Below are 6,956 nucleotides of genomic sequence, written 5' to 3'. Positions count from 1 at the left end.
AACACGCCATAGCAGAGGTATGGAAACTTAACACAGACAGCCTTCAAGTTGCACATTTTAATTTACAATGTTTACCAGTAAAAAGGATTAGTTACAAAAAGGAAAGCTGTCTGTACAAAATAAGGGTTTTTTTTTTCACATTCATAAAGAGAACCCACTGTAAATTCTTACCTTGTGAAGTCAACACTCAAACAGCTCACTTTGGTAAAACTATCTTGGAAGGACTAGTAATCCAGGCAAGGTAATAAAATTATCAGCTTCCCAATCCTGTCCAGGAGGAAGAATCTTATGACCATTTTCCCTGTACAGAAAAGCTCTCTGTGCTTGCAGATCCTTAGAAAAGCCAGTGCTCTCAGGGGCCAGCCTGGTACCAGGACGAAGCACAATCTCCTGCTCACACAAATGGCAGTCCTTCCTGAATCTGACAGACACACCTTTATCACAGCCTCAGATCAGCAGGAGAACCAGGTGGTTCAGGATCAGCCTCTCTCCACTCAATAGTTCATCATATAAATTAAATATGGAGAGGGTCACATGAGAAAGGGGAGCTCTTTTTCAAACTCCCACTTCCTAAAATAATACACATCACAGTTTTAGTGAGCAGAGAAGGGTAAGTCACCCTGTTTGGGCACATTTCCTCAAGGGAAAAACCAAAGTATCAAAAGCCTTCAGAGCATACTGGCCCCGTCCCACTGCAGCCAGCAGCCTGATTCCAGAATGAAAGCATAAAGTAACTGTATAAAGCCCTGGAGCCTTCAGAACACTTTATTTAGTGATAAACTGAGCTCTGCCGGTAAAAGCCCACCTATAAAAAGGGAGCAGGTCTGATTCACAAAGTGTATACATGCATGACCCAAGGTAATAAAGACCTTCAAATGCAAATGATCCTAAAGCTATTGGAACCTCTAATTATGAGCGACCTGTTCAGATGTGCCTCCATTAGCCTTAAAAACTGACTGACACCCATCTGAAGAGGCACTTCACTTAGCATTAACATAAACACTTGACCAGAAAAGGCATGGTCCAAAAAACAATTAATTAAAAATTTAGAGTCTGAACCTCTCTCCTTCACCAACTGAGTGAACACACATCCGCAATGAGGACCAAATGGAATCAGTGCCTCCAGGGACGTGTGTCTGTCTGGCCATGTGATCAGGAACCTCCTAACACAGCACAGCACAGTACAGCTGCTCTGGGCACACAAGGCCAGTTCACCCCATGAAGAAACACAAGGGACCACGTTTAAACTCATCCCCTGTGTCAGGAGCAACTCCACTATGGTTTTGATCGCTCAGCTCAGAGGGATAGGAGGGCGGAGCAACAAGTCCTAACCCTCGTTACTCCCAGTCCGGGTCCTCACTGACTCAGAGGTCCTTTGTGTATAAATACGTGAAAGGCAGCAATGGCGGCACTGCTGACAGGCTGATGAGGCCCCACAGCGGAGAAAGTTCTTCCTCTGCTGCTCCAGTCTTCTCCCTACCGTCACAGTCCTGCAGTGATGGCCAAGGACCATGTGTGAGCCAGCTCTTTGTGACCAAGCTTTGGCAAGTCAGTAAGTTTGTCAAAGGCAAAATCCTTCTGTGGACAATGCTAGCTGCAGCTCCGGGGACGTGAGAGAGGAGAGGGCCCTCTGACAGGATTTGGCTCATCAGCCCCGCTTGCCCACTTCATTATGCATATGGAAGGGGAGAGGAGAAGGCACCACAACATGAGTCAGTTCTGAACTCTGCACAGCTGACATTTGTTCTTCACAGCAGAAAGGACTTGAATGAGAATCATGAAACTTGAGGAACACTTGTATTTTCCTTCGGGATTTAAAAATGTGTCTTGTACCAAAAGACTACATTCAGCGTGGGTCAGGTCCACGAGCGGCAGCAAGAGCTCGGCCATTAAGCGTGCCCAGCACTGGGAGGAGACTGTCATCTGCTTAGCATGGCTGGTGAGCAGGCCAGGGCTGCTTCTCACCGCTCTCCAAGTCGGAAGCCCTGGCCCCAGTTGTGTCTCCTGCCTCCGCCATTCTGATCAGCAGCTCGCCTCATGCTTGCAGGGCGCACACCAAACCCCGACACCCCTCCTCTCCTGCTGGGTAGCCAGTGGTACAAAAACTGAGGTGTGGACAGGAAATTCCTTCCTCTCAAATCCATTGGGTATCTGAACATCAGGAAGAAATGAAGATGTCCGACAAGGTTTCCAATGAGCTCATTGATGACCGAGCCTCCAATGATATAGTTGAATCCGAGGACAACCCAAGGTAAGTAACAGGCTTAATTCGTGTTCCAAACCAAAATGATAGAATCAGGTCTCTGTTCAGTTGGGCCCAGATGTAAAGTACTGACATGATTTGAGGAATCATCAGCAACTGCATATCCATGGCTAAGCCAGTAATAGTAATGCAAATCCAGTTGAAGAGAAGCATGAATAAATAGTCTGCTGGCCTCCTGTCAAAAGCTCCTGCCTCAAGCCGTGTAGAATACTTATATAAGAAATTTAAATTGACCAAATAAAGAAATCCAGTTCCAGGCCCCACGGGGAAATAAAAGGCGGCAGTGAACGGCCTCCATATCTGGAAGCGATAGAGGAAGGCTTCGGGCCAGAGGAAGAAGTAGGCCGGGCTGATAATAGCGAGCTTGCCGATCAAGGGGACCGCGACTGTGGCAGCAAACCAGTAGTGCGTGATGGCGGGGAAGCTCCTGAACCTGTCCCTGATGTCCGACATGGTCGCCTGTCAGGTGGACGGCTGAGCAGCCCTGCATGTCCTCCTGTGCCCACCCCGCGCTTCGCAGCCGGCTGCCAGTGTGCTATTTCTTGTCACCTGTTACTGGATTCCTTGGCATTGAGTGGGATGAGTACAGATTGAATCTAGGGACTGGGACGTGCAAGCAAAGTGATCTCATGCTGGAGCCAGCCCTCTTTTAACGGCAATAAAGAAGGTTTGTACAGCCTGAGTTTAATTAAGATAGAAGTAAGCAAGAGATCAGACTCCTCAGCAGAGGACAGATGCAAATCGAGAAGGCATCTTTCCTGAGGGAGGCTTTTTCCCCACTGGTGTGAAGACTTGGGAAGAGACAAGAGTGCCCTGTAGGTCCTCCTGACTTGTTTGGATGTGGAAGGGCTGGTTGGTATACAGCCTGTGACATAAAACCCATGCCTAGGACACACCTGCCCTCAGAGTCCTTGTAGAAAGAGCACGCACTTGTGAATCTCGGTGAGGAAGAAATCAAGAAGTGGACACCATTTCTGGCCATTTTAGGACATGCCTGTGAGAATAAATCCACCCAGGGCTCTCTTTTCCTCACTATCTACCTACCAAGAGGACTAATATTTATCACCGCTAAGTTGCCCTTTGAACTCACTACACAGCCTATGCAGGCCTTGAACCTGGGATCCTCGTGTGTAGGGTTATGGGCTTATGGCACCAGGCTAGACTCGTTCAAAGCTTCTATTCAAGTGTGACACTTATTCGATAAGTACTCAACATTACTGCACAGAGAATCAGGGGAAATAGTAGCTCAGACGTCAGCAGCCTGTTGACTTGACCACCCTTGGAACCTCACAAGCTGTTGCTTAGATGGCTCTCTGAACAGACTGAGGATCACTGTAGAACAGGCAGCCAGGAGAACCCTGAATACACAACAGTAAACACGGCTGCATAAGGAGTCCATGGCTTTCTACAAAAGAGAGTCTGAGATCCAGTCTCTACACTGGAGATTTAAAGCTAGGGCAACAGAGTCGGTGGAATGAGATAACTCTGATCAAGACAAGGGTTCCAGTGGACCATGTTCAAAAGCTCTCACATATTTCACTGAGGGGGCTACCATGGCTTGGCCACCAGAAGCCGTATAAGACCCATGAGTTTGTGGAGCTTGATGGGTCTGTGGAAGATCATCTCCCCATGAGAGCATCAGACATGTGTCATATAATCATGGCCAGCATGGTCTGGTTTGTTTAGACCAGTGAAGTGTGTGTCATTCCTGAGCGATGAGAATACAGATATAGCATGCGCTTTCCTTGCTCTCCCTCGAGCAAGCAATGTCCCTGGTAGTGGCTGCTCAGTGTGTGGAAGTCAGCTCCACAAAGGCATAAAGCAAAGAAAGAAACGAGCATGGTTTCCTATAACCCAATTCCACTTTGGGGTTGTTGTCTGGAACACAGTCTGGCTGCTGATCTTACTTGGAACTGGAAGAGATCGCAATATGACACTAACCTCAGAAGAGACTTTTGTGCTTTGGGTCCCTTACCTCACAAACTCAGTTCCACAGAAGGCTAAGGTTTAGCCAGGGGCTGATAGTATTTAGCAGGAGAAAACAAGGCGACTCCTCAATTTCTTAAGTACCAAACATACACACGCACGCACACAGGCACGCATGCACGCATGCACGCACAAACCCAAATCCCATGGTTGCTATTCGTTTCATCGGATAATCTATCCCCAAGTAGCCTGATGCTCCCAAGAACATTCTGTGCTACAACATCTCAACAGGTGTTTTCTGTAATCTTTTACCTTCTACTCCAAAGTTCTGCTCAGTTTGAGAAAGTTCTGTGGACCGCTGCTAAGAGACTTTCTTCTTCAATGTTTGAATCACCATTAAAACAGCAAGAAGCAGCAAGTGGAATTGAATTCAGTAATGTCATTTACTTAAACCAATTGATCCTAAACATTAGTTCAACATGGAGCCATAAAACTATTTCGGTATTTATTTCTTCTGTTGTGCTAAATACTTGGAATATGAGACATATTTATTCTTCCAGCATAGCTCACTCTGAAGTAGCCACATTGCAAGTACTGGGCAGCCACAGGGCTGGTGGCCATGGTGTTGCTAGTGAGCCCCAGAGTTTATGGTTCAGTAATGTGGTTCATTATACTACCACAAGTGTGAGATCTCCTTGAAAAGTTTGTTTTACTTTTTAAAGATTTCGTGTATAATTTAGTGTAAAATGTTTTTGCTTCAATTCTTACTGTATTATTTGCTTCTGTAGAAAGTTAGTTATTACTGTATTACTTATTTGGAAAAGGAATGATGTTAGCCCCATGGCTCTGATTCTTGCTAGTATATTATCTTGATCGCAAGAAGAACTGAGCCAGGGCCTGGAAATTTCTGTTTAAACTTGAGGAGAGAAGATGAGTTAGAAACCTGTAAGTCATGTGTATTTGTTGAGCTCCCTTTCCAGAAATGAGGCTCTCTCCAATTTACCTTTGAAAACTCTGAGTTCTAAGACTCCTGTTAGGATGAGCTTTCCTTTGGGAGGGTTGGGCTGAATTTTATTATTGTTGATTTTTATATGTGTGTGGGGGTGTAGTGAGCACACAGGCACACATTTGTTTGCACATGCATGTGCCAGAGCACACAATGTAGATGTTACAAGAATGTTGAAGAAGTCATTCTCACCTTCTGCCATACAGAATCTGGGAATGGAACTCCGGCTGTCAGTGATGATGACAAGTGCCTTTACTTCCTGAGCCATCTCACTAGCCCCACCAGTGAGATATGCTAAGAAAACGTGGCCTTTTGTGTTGTTGCCTGTCAAGTAATCTGCCAAGTATTTGGACCCACTATTTCCAAGGCAGAGAATAGCTCTTCTCTGTCCCACACCCTGCCCCCATGGCTGGCCATCTAAACTCCCTGTGCTATTTTTGCCAACTTGATACAAACTAGAGTCGTCTGGAAGCAGGAACATCGGTTGAGGAAATGTTTCCATCTTCCTGGCCTGTAGGTGTAAGACTCTCAGAGAGAATCTTCCCTCAGGAGGGAGATCCTCAAGCCCCAATGACCAGTCCGAGTCCACAGGCTGCAATCTGCAAGAGGATTTTTATTGATCAGGAAGCACAGGTATCTGTGGGTGTCCCAGTCAATTTGGAAGACTGGCGCGCCTAGCAGAACCAGGGACGGGTTTTTATAGTGTATTGGAGAGCAGAAGCAGGCTTACAGAAGCAGATGCACGGTTACAGGGATGTGATTGGTGGAGTAAATGAGGCATACGTGTATGATACCTATTTTGGCTATAATCATAACAGTGAGTTAGCAAAAAGTACATGGTGGTCAGGGCTTCCGGGGGGTCAGGGACTGTTTCTTTTTCCTACCAGGTGGCCCATGGAGCAGTGCCCATAATTTAGTCTGGTTTCTGCATTTTGTTTTCTTTTCTGGTCTGTTTCGTCTAAATGATGGGTCAGTTTGTCCCACATATCTAAAAACTTACTTTTTACTTCTATAGTTGAGGGCCTTGGGCTTGTACAATTCCCTTTCTGGGAGGGGGTCTTTCATAGGAATGTCTCGGTAGATTGTCTTGATTGTTGACTGGTGTGGGAGGCCCCTGTCCGCTCTGGGCAGTGAAGTACCTGGGCGTGTGGTTCTGGGAGGTATAAGGTAGGCAGCTGAATGTGATCCTGGAGAGAAGCCAGCAAGCAGCACTCCTCCACAGTCCCCACCTCTGCTCCTGCCTGAGTGCCTGCTTGGCTTCCCACAATGATCAGACCTGTGGGTCAAATAAATCCCTCCTCCCAGAGTTTACATGGTGTTTAACATAGCACTACAAAGCAAAGTAGGCCCGCCATCATGGCTGAACAGCAACTAGCAGAAGATGTTCCCTGGTTGAGTTGCTCAGTGGACTCTAAGACACCCACGGCATGTGTGCTAATAAAGGGTTGCCTGAGTTTTAGAGATCCAAAGTCAAGAAGTTGTTAGCCATGGCTGTCTGTGAAGAGGATTCTGAGAGATTTCCTCTTTGCCATTCATGTTGGAATCTCACTGTTTCCCTCACAGCAGGAATAAAGTCTAGAGCTCACCACTTGTGAGTGAGTGGTAGGGTTCTTCAGAGTCCAGAGTAATTATCTGAACACGAGAAGGGGAGGGGAGGCGAGAGGAAATGTCTTGCTTTTATCCAGTGCTCAGTCAAGTCAGCCCTGGACAAATGTATATATAAAAAGCACTAAGTGAGATCAGCAGGTTGGGTATGTGTGT

General features: G+C 46.5%; 1 pseudogene; it reads right to left on the bottom strand.

The window, feature by feature from the left end:
* Positions 1-1,780: 1,780 nt before the first annotated feature.
* Positions 1,781-2,731, bottom strand: Derl1-ps2 (derlin 1, pseudogene 2; annotated as a pseudogene).
* Positions 2,732-6,956: the final 4,225 nt, after the last annotated feature.

This window comes from Rattus norvegicus, chromosome 9 (genome assembly GCF_036323735.1).
Source record: "Rattus norvegicus strain BN/NHsdMcwi chromosome 9, GRCr8, whole genome shotgun sequence".
NCBI lineage: Eukaryota > Metazoa > Chordata > Mammalia > Rodentia > Muridae > Rattus > Rattus norvegicus.
This window is presented reverse-complemented; position numbering and strand designations above follow the sequence as displayed.